We start from the raw sequence: 22,102 nt of genomic DNA, 5'->3' as shown, positions 1-22,102 counted from the left end.
AGCTCCCCGCCTATGACCACATGAGGGGACACCTAGATATAAACTATAGCACTATCATGACCATTAATTTCTTTTTACAAAAATAGCCATTTCAACATTTTTAAAGGTAAAATTTATAGAACAACTTAAGTGGTAATTAAAAGATGAATCACATAAATTTTGCCCACCTCCTCTTTGAAGAATGTTATGAAATTGTTTGCAAAAATGAGCTAGATAGATGGGAGATACCTATTTACTGAGATGGGAGATAAGAAAATCATATATATGATTATATATATATATTTCCATATATTTGTAAATGGTGAGGGAAAATTGTGGTGAATGGTTAAATTTTTAAAAAAATTACAGTAAAAGACATTGTCATCAATCCCCCTCAAAGTACTCTTTTTTTCCAGTGTACTTACCCCATTTGTCTTGCCACTTTCTGAAGCAATTCTGGAAGTCCTTTTTCACAAGTGTCCTTGCAAGATGTGGTTAAAAAAATACAGTGAATGGTGCTTCTAAGTGCCATCTGACAGAAAGGCAGCCTTGTGAAAACGTTACAGAGTGTCCCCAGCCACCTTATTCGTTGGATCTGGCACCATGTGACATCTGGCTCTTTCCTGAAGTCAAAAGGAACACGAAAGATATATGCTTTCAATCCATTCAGGATATCAAGGAAGCCACAACAGCATTGGTAAAATTCATATTTTCATATGAAAAATCAAAGTCAGAGAACAACTTGAATAGTTTGACTTCTGGAAGTCTTTTGAAAATATAATATTTGTAAATATATTGAGAATTTTCTAGAAAGAATGTCACCTGATTGTGAATAGTAGTTACTTTTGGGGAAAGGAGTGATTTGAAAGATGGTGAAGGCAGATTATAAATTTTCTCTCCCATAGTATTTGTATTTTTCTACAACAATATGGATTTCTTCATTTACCTTAAAAACAATATTTTTAAATTAAATGATGTCATGAGCCATATATTTACCAAATACAAATGCCTCTAACTCAAATATTCTAAGTCTCTGATTTTATTCTCCAGGAAACAGGGAACCATGAGTGGTTTTTGTGGTGGAGACTGATCTTATTATAGCCACATGAATTGTTGAATCAACAGCTCTTATCTTGTATCTTATTTTCCTCGCCTGCTCTTTCCAGGGTCTGCATTCCTCCTTCATTATTGCCAGCAGCCAGCAGCTTATCTCCGAATTTTTTCTTAGCCAAGCATGCAACCCTTAAGTTTATTTCTCTCTTAATATCTTTATTGTTTTTCTCTTTCCAACAAAAATTGGTTTCTGAAACTGTTTCTACTCTGCTGCTTGTTGAGCTCCCAGAGAGGCCATTTACAGGCAGAGCATTATTTTCCATACCCCAGAGGCTGAGGGCTGGTGGCAGGAAACACTGGACAGACCCTCGCTTGCCACTGACAGTTTACACATGCAGCATATGAAGAGTCAGAGCAGAGGCCCTGTGAGATTCCAACTAGTGCCCCATCTCCATGGGGCAATGTGGGGACCATAGATCATAGGGGAAGAAATGAATCCTGCCAACAGCTCCTTGATGCTTTCTTGTAGAGACTCAGAATGTCCTAGAAGAGATGTTCAGCCACTGTTCCAGGACAATGTCTGGCCAGACCCTCCAGGGACCACCAGGGACCCTCACCCTGCTGACTGTAAGGCACCATGGGCACATGGAGATCCACACATGGCCTCTTGCTGGGAAAGAGGATACAAAAGATGAGGTGGTTTACCCTGGCTGTGGTGGGAAGCCAGTGCATGGGTAAGTAACCCAAACCCTTCCAGCCACTCCACCTCCTACCCCCCCACATTGCCTAACCAGGGACAAAGTCAGCTTGTGAGTTGGCTCTGCAGTTAAACACAGTTGAGGTCAAAGCTTTGTCACATCACTGGCTACCTTTGTGATTTGATTGAAAAAGATAGCACCTCTGTTCACATGTACTGTTCTTAATTTCTCATGCTCTTCCTCTTTCTCATCTGTATCCACCTCATCCTTCATATTAATTACTTTTCCATTTATGGAACGAAAACTACCTGACATCTACAACTTAAAGGAAGAGAAGTCTATTTTGGCTCATAGTTTCAGAGAGATTAGTCCATGGTCAGGTGGCTCCAAGGCAGAAACATCGTGGTGGAAGAGTGTGGGAGAGAAAAGCTGGTCATCTCATGGCACCCAGTAGAGAGGAGAAGAGAGGAAGTGTGTATAGCCAGGAAGCATGGAGAAAAGGGAGGGAATAAGAAGAGGAGATACTTTTCCAGAACATATCCTTAGCGACTCACCTCCAACCAGGCCCCATAGCACATTCAGCTACTGATCTTATAAATGGATGAATCCATTTATGAGCATGACACCCCCATGATCTAATCACCTTCCAAGCACATGAGGCTTTGAAGGTCATTTAAAATCCCCTGCAGGGAACCTTCTGCCCTCTTCATCCCCTCTTGCCTCCTCCAGTCAGGCTGCCACACCGTCTTATACTAAGACCACAGTGCTCCTTTTCCTTCTCTGTCTCTTATGGTAGAACAGAGCTGTTGTGCCTTAAGTGTCTCTGCAGGGATGAGCTCAGTGTGAGTAATCATAGAGCATGAAATGTGAGATGCTTAAAACTTAATTCATTTCCCATTTCCCTCCCCTCAAAGACTTTGTTTCTATTTTATCCTTTTCTCATATTTTTCCTTTCCCCTACGTGCCTCCACTTTCCCTTTCACTTCTGCTTCCCCTTTGCCCCTTTTCTTCCTATGTCACATTATCTATTATACATTTTGGTCCTCATTCACATTTTCAGTTTCTCTCACCAGAGAAACCATTCAGTATTCACACATGTGTGTCCTATTTACTTCACTTAAGAGTATGGCCTCAATGTGCATCCATTTATCTATAAACGTCTAGAGTTTCTTGTTCTTTATGGCTGAGTAGTACTCCATTTTATAAAAAAATAAATCCACATCTTCTTTATCCAGTCACCAGTTGATGGGCACTTGGGCTTTTTCCAAGATTTAGCTATTACAAACTGTGCACCAAGATATATCATGTACAGGTACAAATTCCCAATGATGGGTTTCATCATATTGTATACACAAAATGTACCAATAAACTTAATGAATAAAAAGAAAATTAGAGGGCTTGGGAGAGCACAGAGGAGACAAAGTATCCATTTCACACTCTCTGTGGTCCATTCCTTGAGGATGTGGAATTTTCCCATGGTACACATAGCACATTGTGTTCTGCATAGATTGTTGCTCTCGAAATAGTAAACAAAATCCTTAGAATGAAATTGCTCATATCAGTCATTTACATCTTAGTATGAAATCTATACTATTTTGCCTGCCTGTCTTGGAAAGGCTTGTTCAAGGTCAAGATTGGTAGGCAATAGGGAGGAGCAGAGAGGAAGAGTACAGAGGACAAAGCTTAAGTGGAGTCAAACATCTCTGAAAAGAGTTTAGTGCCTGTGTCCACACCCCAGAATGGCTTCTCTTCCCAACTCAGAGTTCTCTTTCTGTGCTTTATACTCTCCTGTGACCCACAGGAAGCTGGGATTCAGCAGGCTGCTCCTGACACTGACATCTCCTCCTGCACCTGCCAGAGGCAGTTTGTTTTCTTGTTTCTGTGCAGAGGCACAGCCCTCATTTAGAGGGAAGTGTGAACAAACAGACCTGAGGTGATTCCTTTTCTCCACCTCCTCCCTGGAGCAACTGTCACTCCTTGCTTCTCCTTGGTTCTGCCTCCCACAGGGAGTCAGTGTCAAGCACACCACGCAGGAATCATAGGTCTGGATCTGAGTTGCAGCGTTGCTACTGGCAACTCTGGGCCATTGTACCTTGGTTTCTCCAACTGAGGAAGTGGGCAGAAGTTCTTGTCACCTTCACCCTGCAGTCCAGGCAAATGTACTGTGGATAATACCATGAATTCAGTTAAATGCCTCCTCAGTTTGCTGATAGTAAGCACCACAGCTACAGAAATTCCAAGAGCTAGTTCATGGGAAGCTTTAAATGTGGCAAGGTAGAATAACCATCAAGGTATGCATGCAATTTTATTCCAGGAGACATTCTGTCCACTTTTAGAACCTGCAGCTTCCTAATCCATGGAACCAGGTCATCTTCCTGTAGGTGGGATATCTGTGGCAAATGGACTTCTCCTCCTTCCCGTTCTATGGCAGACATCACCAATCAAACTCAGATGTTATCTCAGGAATATCTTCAACACAGTCACATGGGAACAATGGCCACCTGCCAAAAGCTACATGCCAGTAGGAGAAAAAAAAGCATAGCTGTAGAGTCAAGTCAGTATGGTTTGAATTCTGGTTCCTCTGAAATAATGATCAGGCTTGACAATCTCCTTAAAGCAAAGTAGCCCTCTGCATCTATGAGTGTAAGAGGCTGGAGGTATATCTCATGGCAGAGCTCTTGCCTAGCATGCACAAGGCCCTGGGTTCAATTCTCAGTACCACAAAGAAAAAGGAAGGAAGGAAGAAAGGAAGGAAGGAAAGAAGGAAGGAAAGAAAGAAGGAAGGAAAAACAGATATATTCTACCCAGATTTCTGGTGGTAAATAAGATTAAAAAGATTATAGAAGCACATGCACAAAGGTATTTAATTGTACCCATTTTTTTCTACTCCATTTCTCAACAGGCCTTCTCTCTGACCATCTGTTTTTATCATCTGTCAGATAGGATCATCAAAGTCACTCTCTCCAACTTGTTTTGTAGATTCAAAGGGCTGGCCCTTGGGTCTGATACATCTCTATCATACTAAAGGTAAGGGACATCAAGGTAAGACTCTCCTGTTGTTTGACTTTCACCCTTCTCTCTCTCTCCTCTGATCAGATGAACCATTGTGGCCCCTGTCTGATGGTTCACCTTGCCTCAGTTTCCCTTCTATCCTTTGTCTAGTTTTAATGTTCACCCAGGGTAAGCTAAGGAAAGGTGGTTATCAGAAGTAAACAAAACCATTAGCCCTTGGTCCAATGTACATGGGGTTAGAGACAGAGAAGGAGAATTTGTCCAGGTAGCAGAGGCTACAGCCTTCTCGTCTTCTTGGTTTACTCCAACATGGACATAGCGCAATGGAGGCCAGACCCCAGGTGCCAAATGGAGCTCTTGGGTGTCTGGTCTTCTTCAGCCCTTCAGTACCCGAAGGAACGAAGGTCCACACTGTGTGTCCTCTTGTGAAGAAGAAAGCAGAGGAGGATAGAATGTCCTTCCTCCCCAGTGGATCCCACTGCAGCCTGAGAAAGGTGAATCAGGAAAGAACCCCTGGGCTCCAAAGCTAAGCAAGCCCATAGACCATCTCTATTGATGCAGAGGGTCAAACAAGGAGTCGTGTTGTGCTAGACTAGATTAGGGGTTTCTCTGCCACAATCAGCTGAGTGGCTTCCTAAACATAAGAGGCAGTGAACACAATATATGAAGAATGTTTAAATAAATATTTTTAAAAGTATTGTGATAAAAGGCACATTGCTATTAATCCCCTCAAAATACTCCCACTCACTTCAAACACATTTATGCCATCATTCTTATCACTTTCTGAAGCAGTTCTGGAATTTCTCTTTCATGAGTGTCTTTCCAGTGTATGGTAAAAATTATGGTGAATTCTCCCGCCAGGTGCCATCCAACAGAAAGGCCAGTTTGTAAAAAGAACATTGTGGTGTGTCACCACTTACCTTATTTAGAAGATCTGGCACTGTGACATCTAGCTCTCCCTCAGAGTTAAAAGGCCCATGAAAGCTAAAGGTTTTGAGCCCATTCAGGACACCAAGGCACCCACAAAACAGTGCAACTAGAGGGACCCATGAAAGAGGACTTCCAGAATTCCTCTAGAAAACGGCAAGAATGATGGGATAAAGGAGTTCCAGAAGGAGTATTGTGAGGGGGAGCAACAGCAATGTGTCTTTTCTTTTAACTTAAAAAAAAATTAAACATTCACTGTATTTTGTGATCACAAGTTGTACACTTGCCAGAGTTCCTGAATTTGCCTAGTGCCAATTATGAGTCTATGTTTTAAATAAGCAGCCTAGGATGAGAATGAGCTGCCAGGCTTGGGCACCAAGTGGGCAGGGTGACCTCCAAGGTCCCTTTTACCCCCAATTTTCTAAGTATAGTCTCATGAGAAGGTGAGAGTGAAAGCGATTATCAAATTACAAGACTAAAGTGCCTTGCTAAGAAAAGGCTTTCACTTTCTCAGGGATATATAATTAAAGCCCAGTAGATTAAAATTCCTTTAAGAAATGAGTAATACCAAGATTAAGGCACATTTGATACAGCTTCCTGAATGGCTGCTCGAAGATTTATAGAGGAAGGATAAATCAGCCTGCTGAGAGAGGAAAATGCATCTTATCACTCCCATCTTGCAGGGGAAGTAAAGTGTGCAGAAAAGGAGGGTTGGCTGGCAACCCTGAGCCAGGCACTGAAGGGCTCTTGCAAAGCTGTTCCCACATGAAGACAAAGAAAATAATTCCCTTCTAGGAAACAGGGATGGTCTGGTTGTCACTTAGGAGTTTTGTAGTTGTCACTAAAGTTTTGCGACCAGTGACGTGGCGCATCAAATTCCTTTCTTGGGGAGTTTTTTTTTTTTTTTTTTATCACATACAGAAAATGAGCAAAGGAACTAGGAGTAATTAGGAGGTAATGAAGTTGTCAGAATAAGCTATTGACCAAAGAGCAGACAAGGGAATAGATGAAACATTTAAACGTTTCTAATTTAGCTGATGTGGAAGCTGCACATGTTTTGGGCACATGGGAATTATACTCAGTGCCTAATGAATGAGTTTTTCTGGGCAAAGCAGAGAGGATCCCAGAAGACAAAGGAAAAAGAAATTTGAATCAAAGTCCAAAATGGTAATGGTGATAGTAATAGAAATTATAATTAATACCTTACATTTTTACCCACCTTTGCAAAGTACTTGAACATACATTATCTTGTTCATTTTGCACAGAAACCGAAGCGAGAAGCAGTCACTGATGTAAGTGTGGAAACCTGAGGTCAGAGAATATAGCGACAAGTTGATGTTCATAGCCACTCTACATGGATTAGTGTCTGCTGTACAGAAGATGCTGGTACTGCTTTAAAAAAAAAAAAAAAAAAGAAAGAAAGAAAGAAAAGAGAAACCTGCTGCCCTTTATCAGTAGAGAGAAATCTCAGTAAAGTATTGCTAATTTAAGAGCAAGACAGAGGAGGGGCGGGATACAATTTTGCTGCGAAAGAATGGCAATATGCAGCAAGCACAGAATTGGAGAGCTGTGTATTCAGAGAATTCTCAGGTTTGAAAAGTGTCACATGTCCCCACTTTCACTCCCACATTTCTGATGTCCATCACAGACGGCCTAGCTCTTGGGAGTCTCACGGACTCTGTCCCGCTCAGCAGGACCCCTTTGAGACGCCCACTCCCTCTCGCCTACCCACAAGGCCCAGCCCCCTGGGGTCCAGCTCCCTGCAGCTCACTCCTCTGCTGCCCAGTGCTCCGTGGGGTGCTGCCTTGTTAGAGCAGAGTGGGGAGAGCATCACCCGGTGAGGGCTGAAGGCCCAGAACAGCATCAGCAGGACCAGCAAGGAGGAAGGGAAGCAAGGAGGTGCAGAGGAGGAGAGGCTCAGGGAGGCAGGAGGGAAACAGGGGTGTGGGTGAGCCCTGTCCACTCCCTGAGCCCAGGTGGCAGATTCCTCTGAACCACGTGTCCTGAGAGTGTGGCCTGGGTCCTTTCAACAAAGTGAAGCTAGGGTATGGTGACCAGGAGAACGAGGAACCGGAGCAAAGGTGCCTAACAAAAGAGGGTGTAGAAATTACCTTCTAGCTCCAAAAGCTCCTCCTAAACACTGCCTGAATGCTGCTCCTCCTCCTCCTCGCTCTTTCCTAGCCAGACCTCAGCCACTCAGCCTACATCTCCATCGTCCCAAAACTTGATACCGTAAGTGCTGGCCGCTGGCCACCCACTGGTGTCCCAGCCCAGCAGCCTTCAGCATTCGGTACAGCTCTTTCCCTGGGACCGTGTCCCCTTGTTCCTCCTTCCCTGTGGAGATTGGCAATCCGTATAATTCCTCCTGCAGGGTTTTATCCCCCGCACACATGCTTTCTGCTAATCACCTGTGCCCAGTTGGATGTGGCTGCACACAAATCCACAGTCACACTGACTGGTCTCATTTAAATCCAGGACTCTGGACCTGGAGGCTCAGCGCATCCTTTCTGCTGCCAGTCAACTGCTTTCACTTCTCAGCCTTTTCATCCCCCCTCTCCTAGGCAACCAGCCTCACCTTCTCTCCCTATAAGCCCCCAGCGCGCCATCCTCACCCCTTCCTCTCAGTGGTGGCACTCCCCTATTTCCCTGAGGATATTGAGGTCAGCAGGACTCCCACGGCTCTTACACACCTGACATGCAACGGGGACTTCAGTCCCATCCACCCACCCACAAGCACCTGCACCCTCTGCTCTGTCTTCTCACCTGAGTGGGGGCTGGACCTACTGGCCCTCACATTACTTTCGTGCCCTTTTACTCTGCTATGTTGTCTACAGAGAGGACTGGCTGGCCTTAGAGTCTAGGTTCTCCTGGTTTACCACTCCACTTGCTTCCTGCTGAGTCTGGCCAAAGCAAGGCATTGGCAGGAGATTAAAAGATAGGCGAGTGGGAGAAGCCATCAGCTTGATGCTCCAGATCTTACCTCTTAGGATCACAGTGGCTCTAACATCTGCTTGCTCACCCTAGCCCAGGGCATCAGCAGCTCTCCTGCCTGCCCCTCCAGACTGGGGGACAACAGCTTCCTGGTGTTGTTCATCCACAGCTTACCTGAGTCATCAACTTCTTTTCTCACCTCTTCCTTCCTCTGTGTCAATAACTCCCCGAATCAAGCATGCAAGATAAATAAGATAGCTGAAGTTCCTCCTGCTACCAAACCAAAAAGGCCAAGAAGTGTCTCACTATCTTGGATGGTGCTTGACCCAGGTGACCATGCGGACAGTGGATGTTGCAGAATAAGAGTTGGAAGGGTTGTGCCCTGCACCCAGGCATCAGGGAATCTCACAGAACTCCCATCTTCAGTAATGAAAACCCACACAAAACTATAGCAGTCCATAAAGGAAGGGTTTCTAAGGACTCAGACCTTCAAGGATAAAGTTTGTGTTATCTGCCACTTCCAGAAAAATAAAAACCTGTAAAGTGTGATTGAAGGCAAAAGGAACATAATGGGTGGGTTGAAGAAAGACAGAAAATATCAACTACAGTTTTGCTAGCAGTTAATTACAAGCTGAAATCTGGAAACTGTGCATATCTTTGTTCAGAGTGTGACAAGCAAAAGTTATTTTTTTTTCCTTCCTTTACTTTTTTGTATGAAGACAGTGACTGATGCTGAACTTGACCACTAAGTTCCTGGGGCCCTAGACCAGGAAGGGTCTCATGTAGCCCTGGTGAGAAGTACTGGGGGAGCTTTGTCTCTTCTTGCTAAGAGAAAATGAGAGTGTTTTTAATAACACAGTGTGATTTTTGCCTAACACAAGATAATGCCATCATGTGACTTGAGGACAAAGAAACACGAAAAAATTGTTCTGATCAGAAACCTGTCTGACCTTAAAGGCTTTGTCTACAACTCTCCCACACAGTGAATGACATTTGGGTGGTTCCCTGGTAAACCACACCCTCCCTTGGAGTCTGAGCTGGCTGTTGACTGGTTAATTAAAAGGGCAGCATGGATGAGACCCCATGAAGGGTTAGAATAGGCCCAGGAGAGCCACGCCCAACCTGAGAGCAGCCAGGAGCACCCACAACCTGTGCTGGTGGATCCCAGACCTAAATTTGTACAATAATGGGTAAATAAAGCAACATATATATATATATATATATATATAATTTTAACAAATTTGTGATGTACAGCAGGATAATTTGATATATATATGCAGTGAATAAGGCTCAAATCAGGAGACTTAACATTTCCATCTCTAAATGTTTGATGAACATGTAGTAGTTCATATTTATGAGGTACAGAGGGATAATTTGACACATGTATACAGTTTATAATGATCGAATTGGCGGGAACATTTCCATCTCGAAGTGTTTGGTGCACACACCATGGCTGAACATGTTGATGAGGTTCCATGCGGTGTTTTAATTCCTGCCCCACACGCCCTGATCAGGGCAGGGCAAATCAGCAGTCACTCTTCTTATCAGCACTTCGTGTTTGGGGCCTTCACGTTGAGCACTTCTCTCCTAGTGGCTCATAAAGGGAACGCACTCTCTTGTCCCTGCTCTGCTGTGGAAGAGCCAGTGGGTTTTCAGCCACACAGACGGGGTGGTGTGTCACACAGTAAGGGCCAAGGGAGCGACCTGCACCATGCTCAGAAGGCAGAGTGTGGCGGGGTGGGGGAGGCACAGGAAGGAGAGAGTGGGCTGGAGAGAGAAGCTGCAGCGCGGTGTCCCCTCTGGCTTGGCTCTTTGCAGAAGGACCCTGTGTTTCTGGTGTTGCCCCGTACACCTTTGGCCAGGCGCTCCCTTACCCGGCCTCTCCCCTCTGGCCCCCAGCTGAGGGTTGGGAGGGGCTCCCCCTGTTCTTCCTCACTGTTCCTTTCTTCCATTTCTTGTGTAATTAATTTCCCCTACTACGTTCTCTTGGAAGAAAATAAGTAATTTGTGTTTGCAGGTGGAATTCTGATGACACATCACCTATGGCAGAAACTCCACCTTCTCTTCTACTTCCACATTCTTTTGCTGTGCTCTGAGCCCGATCGATCATAGCATAAATATTCCAGCCCCTCTGACCTCTCTGACACATCTCTCCTCAGCACTCTGCTTTGCTTCAGGGCCTTTGCTTTTGCTGTTCTTTGCCTGGGATGCTGTTCCCTTGGACGTGTGCAGAGCTAATTCTGACCCCTCCTCTACTCCTCTGCCAGGCATCACTTTGATTGCTATGTAAAATATTCTCCCACTCTGCACCCCCTTAACCTTCATAGTCCCTTTACCCTGCTTCTTTTTTCTGTTCTTTTCCCCACAAGCTTATTGTCTTTGAACACATCAAGTAGCTTTCTTGTTTATTATTTTCTATTGTCTGTCTCCCCATTCTACATGAAGTTCCATGAGGTCAGCTTTTCTCTTGTTTTCATTCACTGATCTATTCAAGTGCCTCAGAAAGGGCTGCTGTGGGGAGGACATTTCATAAACATTTGCTATGGAAACAGATTAAAAACTTGATGGACAATCTCAATGCTCAAAGCAGAGAAAAGCTGAAAGTCTATGGCTGAGGCAGAATCAGAGGCTGAGACCCTAGGCTCTCTCTCTCTCTCTCTCTCTCTCTCTCTCTCTCTCTCTCTGATGTTCTTTTTGAGACCTCAAGAGCACAACTGGAAACTTTTGTGGCATGGACCTCTGGAAGCTCCAGGATGTTTTGCATATATAATTAGTGTAGGCTCACCGCTTTTGTGTGTGTGTGGTACTCGGAATTTAACTCAGGGACCTTCCTGCTGAGTTATATCACCATCCCTTTTGAAAATTTCAAATTCTGAGACAGGTTCTTGCTAAGTTGCCCAGGCTGGGCTCAAACTTGTGATCCCTCTGCTTTAGGCTACCAAAGTGCTGGGATTACAGGCGTGTACCACCACACCTGTCCAGGACTTCTTATTTATAATCTATTCCAAAGTTCGTTTCAGAAACATTTTCACTGAGTTTTAGCAGGTGACTCTTCCCAAAAGGTTTGGTGGGCAAATAAAAACATGGAAATGAACAAGTTCCTTCCTGCACAATTTCTCAGGGCCTTAAGTGGGTTCATGCATGTTGTGAGGCTCCAAGAGGGACTTTGGGGTTTCCCAAATGCATTGACCATAGAAATGTCTCTCTACGGTAACAACAGTAAGCTCTAGTAATACACAGAGGAGGCAGATCTGCCTGCTGATATCACCCTTAAGCTCATTACTGTAATCACTTTAATCACCATAAATATTTGACTCATAACTCTTATCTCAGTCATTAATACACTTAGTAACTACATTAACATCAGACCTTCATTCATATGATCATAATTATTAACTATTCATTTTGAATGATGAACTGTACTTCACTTCTTAGCCTGAATTAATTAAATCTGGTCTTGAGGAGATGTCAAGGTGGTGGTCAATGGACAGCCTGGATCTGGTTCTGGCTTTACCACCGGTATGGAACTTGGGGTGAGCTACAAAACTCCTGAGTCTCAGTTAGCTGAGCTGTTCTGATTTGGTCTGCGTGATTAACCTGGCAAATTCCCACAGATACACAGCAAAGAGGAAAAGAAGCACATATTACCATCCCCAGTTAGAGTAGCTCTGCCGCCTTCACCTGTTTGGTGTCACCAGAGATGTGTATCTATTGCTGGAGTTCAGATCCTGAATGTCACCATGAAGGCTGTTGTTTTGTAGAAGGCTTTGTCCACTGGTGGTGGTACTGGGAGGTAGTGGAAACTGTAATTGGTGAGGCTTGGGGAGAGGACTTTAGGTCACTGAGGTGTGGCCTCCAAGGGTGCCATGGGACCCTGTTCTCTCTTCCTGTCTTTGCTCTGTGTCCATGAGGAGAGAGGTTTTGCTCTGCTATGCACTCCTACCATGATGTGTTGCCTTACCACAGGTCCAAACCAACAGCGCCAATTATTTATGGACAGGAGCTTCGGAACTTGGGAACCAAAATAGATGTTTTCTCCGTATAAGTTATTTACAACAGGCACTTTGTTAGAGTGACAGAAAGCCGAGTAACATACCCACTATGAGCCAGGCAGTGTCTTCACAGTCTCTGTCACAGTGCCCACAAAAACCAGTGCCAATGCTTCAAATATACCAAACTAATGACATACAGATTGCTCAAGATACTTTATTCTATGAGGTTTCTAGCTTCAATGTCCTCTATGTGTGAATAGCTACACACACATGTGCACACACACACACGTGCACACACACACACACACACACCAATGAGTCTGCAAAGACCAAAAAGCAGTACATTGCAAGGGCCAAAGTGAGCGTAAGAGATCAGACAGGCTGAAGGAGTTTAGAGGGGAGGAGGGATGATCTTTTTGCAAGGAGGACTGTTGGGTCAGCAGCTTGAGGGCTTTCTCTCCTCAGCAGGAGCATTTCCATCTATAATGAGAAGCGGGTCCCCAAAGGTTGACTGTGAGTCAACAGCCCAGAGGTAGAATGTCAATTGGATCTGCTGGTTGTGTGGTGTTCACACTGGACAAGTGGCAAGAACATTTCCACTCCACATACTGCCCGGAGTCCCTGAGGAACCATACACAGCCAGTCCTGGCCTTAGGATGGTTTGACTTAAAATTATTCAACTTTAAAATAGTCTAAAAGCAATTCACCACTCAGTGGTAACTTTACTTTGAGTTTTGAATTTGGATCTTTTCCTGGGTTTGTAACATTTGATACAGTATTTTCTCATGGTTCTGGGCAGTGGTAGTGAGCAGCAGCTCCGTCATCCACACAACCACCAGGGAAAACAACCCAGACTTTACAGTGTGCTGTTACGAAGCTAGGATGGCCTTGGTTAGGTGCATTATAGGCCTCTTCTACTTAATGATGGTTTCCACTTACAATGGATTTTTCAGGACACAGCTCTATCTTGAGTCCAGAGCCATCTGTACTAAAATCAGACATACTCTGAGTCTTGTCCCTCCATATGGGGACAACCAATATCAGAGCCCATTTTTCAGTGGAGGAGAGACAGAGTACTTGACTTAAAGTAGTTCAGTCTGTAGTATTTATGAGTCTTTGAATTCTCCTATGTCCTGTAAATAACATACTTAATACGCTTAGAGGTAAGAGTTCACTCATTATGTAGTTGTGCTCACTTAGAAATTATAAATGATGACTCCAAAAATATTAAATCGAAGCATATAGATTAAATAATCTACAATACAGACTCCTTTTTAAAAGTCTAAGTGAGGTTCTAACCAAGAAAATTGTTAACCCTCTTTGGAGCTGGGTTAAGCTGTCTTCCCTGAGTTTCCAAGGTTTCCAGAACAATTCTGAGGTGAAATCCTTGGCCTCTAGCCTGGCATAAATCCAAGCCAAGAAAATCCATCTCATGTTAGCAGGGAAACGCAGAATCACAAACCCAAACTCCATGCCTAACAAGAACGGGCAAACTACTACAAACAAATCAATGAGAACCCTTTAGGCAAGACCTGACTCTCCCATCAATTCTCCAAATGACCCTGGGCAAGTCCTTTCCATATACTGTGCTTTGTTTCCTCATGAATGAAACTGAAGAGTTGGAACAGGTAGCATATGATAGACACACAGCATGGATTCCTACACTGTGCTCTTGTTGCAAAGACAGGCATTGTCATTTGATCAAAATACTCTTACCTACCATTCCCAGAAGGGGCCTCAGTTACTTTTTCAACTTTGTGCTTGAGGAAATCATACCTCAGATGGCCTGGGCATCCTTGAATCAATAATGCTAAAAGTTCCTTACACTGCAGGCAGGCTTTCAAATTCTATGAAAAATCAACTTCCTTTTGTGAATTTTGGTCACTGCATTTTCCTCTCCGTATATTACTACTACCCCTATATAACTCTTTCCAGCCATGTCAATAATAGTTTAGAATTGCTGCCCAGAATGGGAGTGTTCTCACCATGAGCCTTCCAACCCAAGACATTTGCACCTGAAGGTCATCTGTAGCCTAAGTCCTTATGTGCCGTCTTCCTGATGCAAAAAATCCATTATGAAAACAAAGTCCAAGGTTGTGAAAAACATCTTAATGACTAAATTCAGACTGCTTTTACAATCAAAAGATTTTTAATTGGACTTCCTTGGAGACCACCTTGTCTGTGATGTCTTGAGGAACATTCCAGTCCGGCATCCTTGTGTGAAGGACACTTCACAATTTTTGGTACTAATTATCCTCTGGAGGGAAGAGTAGAGAGATCCCAACCTGCTGCTGGTTCCGTAGTCTAGGTCACCTCTCTGGAGTTGGTCTTTTGTAATTTCAATTTCCTCAAGCTCATTATCAGGAGGAACCTATGAACTCTTGAAGAACCAAACACCAAATGAACCAATCACTTGGTTTTCAGTAAACCTTTCAGAGTTCTCCTCTCAAAGGGCAAGAGGCAAATGATAGCAAAACAAGTTGATGTGAAAAACAACTCAGAAAAACAAAGACATTTAGGAATAAAGGATGTATGGTAGATGATGTTTATTTTATTATTGTGTAATTTTTGTTTTAGTTGTCAAAAATTTTGCCATGTTGGCCCTGCGCCCCAAAGACCAGCTTAGCCAGGCAGTCAGAGAGGACGTTGGCCGCATGGAGCCCCACTGCCGTCCTACCCACGCCCCGCCCACCAGACAATGCCACTACCTGGTTCCACACTACAGAGCCACAGGGGGTCATAAAGGCCATTGTCCTGAGCTCCAGAAGATAGAGCAGAAGTGAACAGAAAGAGGGCCTCTCTTGGGCTCCTTGATGAAAACTGAAGACCACTGGAAAAGAGAAGAGAACTTATGGAATAAAGGCACACCAGACCACTGTACTTGGTATATTGGAGGGATCACCACCTCCCATCGGAACCTAGACAATCTTTTTTTTTTTTTTTTTGAACCTGGGCAATTTTCAGGGGAAGCGCACCTGGAACCTGCAGTAGAACCTTGCAGAGTTCAACCCCGCAGGAGGACAAGGAGCTCAACTTGGGACTTGCAGCCAGAAATCTGCCTGAATCTCATGGGTCTGTGACTGGCTTGCTGAGACTCATTGACTTATATCTGCACAAAACTGCCCACGTCGTCTATTGTGATAGCAGAGACATACCCTGACGGAGGCCCTTCATTTTTATTTTTTATTTGTTATTTTCAAAATTATTATGTTGTTGCTCTCATTTTTAAGTTTTATTTTTTTTCTTTTTCTACTCTTTTCAAATTTTTACTTTTCTGTTCCTTTCTTTCTTTCTTTTTTCTTTTCTTTCTCTGTCTCACTCATTCTCTCACTGTCCTACATTGTTCTTCATCTCCCTTTTTGTTCCTGTTCTGGTCCTAATTCAGATTTCTTCTTTTTTTCTTTTCTTCTCTTTTTCTTTCTCTTGATTGTTATTAGTTTTAAAGGAAAGTAAGTACAGTTTCTTGCCTCCCTATTGCTGTTAGGTTGTTCTGTTCTTGTCTTTGTTCTTTCATTCTGTCTTCTCCTCTTGCTTTCAACAGTTTCTTAGAGTTTATGTGATCTTTCTGTGTCCTCTGGCCTCACTGCTAACCTTTCCCTATCCTTCTATCTATCTCTCCCTCCTCACCTCCTTCTAACCCCCATCCTGAAGGGGAAAGTTGCTATATTGAAGAGTTTATTCACTATAAACATATGTTGGGTTGGTCCTCAATTTTGATATAATTCACACCATTAAAGGTGATAGATTAATAACTACCACAAATTGTCATTTTCTAAGGTGTACTTGATGCTATGGTGCTGTTAATTGTATCACTTGGGCTAAGGTGTTGTGATTGATCTAAAATCAGTTGTACTTCCTGGTATAATGAAAATGAGATAGCCTCACAGTCATTAAAGACTCAAAACGTAAAGACCAGCTTTATCCGGAAGACACCTCTGAGAAGCATTCATTCCATAAGGATTCTAAATACAAGCAACAAAGATACTTACAATAAGCAATTTCAAAGTATCAACCCAGGAATTAAACCAAGGACAGTAGCAAAATCAAAAATGAGAAGACATTTAAGCAAGGCACAAACTCAGACTTCCACCTCACCAAAAGCAAATTCTGGGGGGAAATGAGATGGAAAAGTCTGATAATCAACCACCTGGACACCTTGAACTGATAGCACAGGAAGTAACAAAACAGATGAATGAGGCTCTAGAAAAATTCAAAACAGAAATAATTTCCCAGATAACTACAGAGATGGTGAGCAAAGTGAAAGACATGATTAGAGGCTCTAGAACAGAAAGAAATAAAAAAAAATAGAGGAGTTGAGAACCATGCTGGAAGCCATGAATGCCCAGCATAAGAAAGAAATGGAAACCATGAAACAGATTCAAACAGATAGCCAAAAGATTAAAAACTCCATTGAAAGTATTCACAGCAGATTAAGGGAATGTGAAGATAGAATATCAGATATAGAAGACAGGATAGTGGTTAATGACCAAGAAAGGATAGATTTCTTAAATATAGTAAAGGACCATGAGAAATCAATCCAGAAGCTGCTAGATGATGCAAAGAAGAATAACATAAGACTGATAGGAGTCCACGAAAAAACAGGAGAAAGTACAATTGACATTAAAAAACTGTTCACAGAAGTAATAGTAGAAAACTTCCCAGACAGAGGTAGAGAATTGGACATAGAGATAAGTGAGGCATATAGAACTCCAATTAGTCATGATAAAAAAAAATCTACACCTAGGCACATAATAGTCAAGATCCCAGAAATCCAACAGAAGAACAAAATCCTACAGCATGTTAGAGAAAAGAAACAAATCACCCTACAAAGGAAAGCCCATCAGAATCTCAGAAGACTTCTCAACACAAATCCTCAAGTCAAGGAGAACCTGGAGTGAAGTATTTCAAGCCCTAAAAGAAAATAGCTTCCAACCTAGACTGTTGTATCCTGCAAAATTATCTTTCAAAACCGATGGGGAAATTAGATACTTTCACAACAAAGAACACCTGAGAAATTTCATGAACACCAAACCAGCACTCCAAACAATATCCTGGAAAAAGACAATGAAGATCATAACCCCATGAGGCCCAACAGAGGGAAGCCACCAGGTAAGGCAAGAAACTAAAGGGAAAAGGGGGAAAATAAAAAATAAAAAAGTCAACAATAGTAAAACATCATGACAAAGATGAGTCAATATCTATCAATTATAACCATCAATGTTAATGGCCTGAATTCACCAATCAAAGGAAATAGACTGGCAGAATGGATTAAGAAGCAAAACCCAACAATATGCTGTATACCATAAATGCACCTAACTCATAAAGAAATTCATAGGCTGAAAGTAAAAGGATGGAAAACAAATCTCCATGAGACAGGAACCTGGAAAAAATCAGGGGTAGGAGTCTTATTTGCAGACAATGTAGATTTCAAACCAAACTAATTAAGAGAGAAAAAGACGGTCACTACATCCGTGTGAAAGGAACAATGCTAGAGGTAAAGATGACAATCATAAATATATATACACCAAATATGAATGCCCCCAACTATACAAAACAAATATTAATGGACATGAAAAACCAAATAAGCACTAATGCAATTGTAGTGGGGGACTTTAATACCCCACTATCACAAATAGACAGATCATCTAGACAAAAAATCAAGAATGAAATTCTAGCACTGAACCAAGCTATTGAACAAATGGACTTAATAGATGTTTACAGAGTGTTCCACCCCACAAATTCAGAACATACATTTTTTTCTACTGTACACAGGTCATTCTCCAAAATAGAGCACATACGAGCTCATAGGACATGTCTAAGTAAATGTAAAAGAACTGAAGTTACCCCCTGTATATTAGCAGACCAAAGAACAATAAAATTGGAGATCAATAACATAAGAAACCCCAAAGCCCCCACAAACACATGGAAATTGAATAACACTTTCCTGAACAACCAATGGGGTCACAGAGGAAATTAAAGAAGAAATTAGACAATTTCCTCAAGTAAATAATAATACCAGTACAACAAACAGGAATCTATGGGACACAATGAAAGCAGTTCTACATGAGAAATTCATAGCAGTGAATGCCCATATTAGGAAAACAGAGAGAACTCAAATAAACAACCTAATACAGAACCTCAAGCTCCTAGAAAAAGAATAGCATAACAAACCCAAAGATCATACAAAAGAGGAAATTATAAAGATCAGAGGAGAAATCAGTGCAATAGAGACTAAGAGAATGATACAATAATCAATGAATCAAAGACTTGTTTTTTTGAAAGAATAAATAAAACCAATAAACCTTTAGCCAATCTTATCAAAAAAAGGAAAGAAACTGCTCAAATCCATGCAATTAAGAAAGAAAAAGGTGAAGTCACAACAGATCCAGCAGAAATACAGAGGATCATCAATACCTACTTCAAAAATCTGTACTCTGATAAAATGGAAAACACAGATGAATTGGACATATTTCTAGATACATACAAATTGCCAAATTTAAATGAAGAGCATATAAAAATCCTAAACACCCCAATTACAATGAGTAAAATTGAAAAATGTAATAAAAATTTATCAACAAAGAAAAGCCCAGGTCCTGATGGATTTACTGCTGAATTCTACAAAAATTTAAAGAAGAACTATCACCATTACTCTTTAAACTCATCAAGGAAATTTAAAGGGAAACAATACTTCCAAATTTATTCCTGGAAGCAAGTGTTACTTTGATTCCAAAACCAGGGAAAGACCCAACCCCAAAAAAGAACTACAGGCCAATCTCCTTAATAAACATAGATGCAGAAATCCTCAACAAGATACTGGCAAACAGAATACAGAGGGTCATCAAGAAGATCATACAACCTGACCAAGTCAGATTTATCCCAGGGATGCAAAGATGGTTCAACATGTGTAAATCAATAAATGTAATGCACTATATTAACAGAGCCAAAGTCAAAAACCATATGATCATCTCAATAGATGCAGAAAAGCATTCAACAAAATCCAACACCCATTCATGATAAAAACCCTACAGAAAATTGGCATAGAAGATCTTTATCTCAACTTGATTAAGGCTATCTATGAAAAACCAACAGCCAACATCATACTAAATAGTCAAAAACTGAAAACTTTCATGCTAAAGTCAGGAACAAGACAAGGATGCTCACTATCACTACTCCTGTTCAATATAGCTCTGGAAACATTAGCCATAGCAATTAGAAAAGAGAAATAAATAAAAGGAATAAAGATAGGAAAGGAAGAAGTTAAACTGTCATTATTTGCTGATGATATGATATTTTACATAGAAGACCCAAAAAACTCTGCCAAAAGACTTCTAGAGTTAATTGACAGATTCAGTAGAATAGCTGGATACAAGGTCAATACTCCAAAAACAATAGCCTTCTTGTACACAAATAACAGATTCACTGAGAGAGAAATTAGGAAAATAATTCCTTTCACAATAGCATCCAAAAAAAAAGAAAAATATAGGAATCAGTTTTACAAAGGAAGCAAAAGACCATTACACTGAAAACTACAGCACTCTGAAAAAGGAGATCAAGGAGGCTATAAGAAAATGGAAAGACATTCCTTGTTCCTGGATAGGAAGAACCAATATGATGATAATGGCTATACTTCCAAAACTTCTATATAGATTTCATGCAATGCCGATTGAAATTCCAACACTATATTTCACAGAACTAGAGAAAACAATCCAAAAATTCATTTAGAACCAGAAGAGACCTAGAATAACAAAAGCAATTCTAGGCAATAGAGACATGGCTGGGGGTATCACAATGCCCAACTTGAAAATATACTACAAAGCTACTGTGATAAAAACAGCATGGTACTGGCAAAGAAACAGACCTGAGTATCAGTGGAATAGATCAGAAGATGCAGAAACAACTCCAGACATACTCAGCCACCTTATCTTTGACAAAGGAGCCAACCACCCTCATTGGAGGAAAGATACCCTATTTAATAAATGGTGTTGGAAAAACTGGATTTTAACCTCCCAAAGATTAAAACTAGACCCATACCTATCACCATGCACTTAACTAAGATCAAAGTGGATTAAAGATCTAAATATTAAGACAGAAACACTAAACTTGCTGGAAGATAAGTTAGGTAGAACTCTTGAAGACATTGGCATAGGAAAAGACTTTATGAACAACACCTCAGTAGCATGGGAACTAGTACAAAGAATCAACAAGTGGGAGCTCTTCTTATTAAAAGGCTTCTGCACTGCAAGAGAAACCACCAACAGAGCTAAGAGACAACCTACAATGTGGGAAAAATTTTTTAGCAGCTGTACCTCACACAAAGGATTACTATCTAGAATATATAAAGAACTGAAATAAATCAGACCCCCCAAATTTAAAGACCCAATTCAAAATGGGCATCTGAAATGAACAGACATTTCTCAGATAAAGAAATAAAAGCAGCAAATAAACATATGAAAAAATGTTCAACATCACTGGTCATTCGAGAGATGCAGATGAAAACAACCCTGAGATTCCACCTCACCCCAGAAAGAATGGCTGCTATCAAGAAATCAACCAATAACAAATGCTGGTGGGAGTGTGGGGAGAAAGGAACCCTTTTCCATTGTTGGTGGGAGTCCAGACTGTTGCAACCACTATGGAAATCAGTATGGAGATACCTCAAAGAACTAGGACTAGAGGTCCCATTTGACCCAGCTATTCTCCTGCTTGGTATCTTCCCCCCAAAATTAGAAGAATCATACCACAATGATATATGTGCACTTATGTTTATAGCAGCACAGTTTGTAATAGCTAAAGCTTGGAAACAGCCCAAGTGCCCATCAACTGGAGACTGGATAAAGAAGATGTGGTTTTTTTTCCACAATGGAGAACTACTAAGCCATAAAGAAAGAGAAACTAGAGATATTTATAGCTAAATGGATGCATATTGAGGCTATATTCTTATGTGAAATAAATAGGGCACACATGTGTAAATACTGAATTGCTTCTCTAGTGTGAGAAATGGAAAGTATAAATAAGGATTAAAATGCTTAAAACCAATAATGATTATTTAAAATAGGAAGAGAAGGTCCAAAGTGGCAAGGGAAGTGGGAGGGGAAGGGGAAAGGATAGAAGGGAAAGGAAAAAGTAGGAGAAAAGTAAAAAATGGAAACAAAGTCTTTGTATATAGGGAAGGGTGGAGGGGTGAAGGGCTCACAGGTGATGGGGAAAAAATAAGAACCAAGATACATCATGTACAAGTACAAGCACCCAATGATAAATGTAAACATATTGTATACCTAAAATGAACCAATAAAAGAATTTAAGCAAAAAATTTTTTTGCCATGTTTTTGCCCATGGTTGTGGATCAAGAGCTCAGAGAGGGCCAGGCAGAGATGGCTCATCTCTGTTCTACATCATGTGGGCTCAGGCACGAAGACCCCATGTAGCCTCACTCCCAAGTGTGGTTCTTTGTGCTGTTTGTTGAAAGCCTCACTTCATCTCTACCAGGTATCATTCTATTCAGATGCTCTC

General features: G+C 41.7%; 1 long non-coding RNA gene across 1 annotated transcript; it reads left to right on the top strand.

Annotated features, from left to right (window-relative positions):
- Positions 1-1,570: 1,570 nt before the first annotated feature.
- LOC147830244 (uncharacterized) lies at positions 1,571-9,795 on the top strand. The gene is made up of 3 exons (XR_015441274.1): positions 1,571-1,766; positions 4,633-4,757; positions 6,935-9,795. It is a non-coding gene; the product is annotated as an uncharacterized LOC147830244 (long non-coding RNA).
- The last annotated feature ends 12,307 nt before the right edge of the window (positions 9,796-22,102 follow it).

The sequence above is a fragment of the Heterocephalus glaber genome, unplaced genomic scaffold (assembly GCF_053883595.1).
Source record: "Heterocephalus glaber isolate CG9 unplaced genomic scaffold, H.glaber_assembly_v1.0 deba00000281, whole genome shotgun sequence".
In the NCBI taxonomy this organism is placed as follows: domain Eukaryota; kingdom Metazoa; phylum Chordata; class Mammalia; order Rodentia; family Bathyergidae; genus Heterocephalus; species Heterocephalus glaber.
The sequence above is the reverse complement of the archived record's forward strand: the minus strand, read 5'-3'. Positions and strand labels throughout refer to the sequence as shown.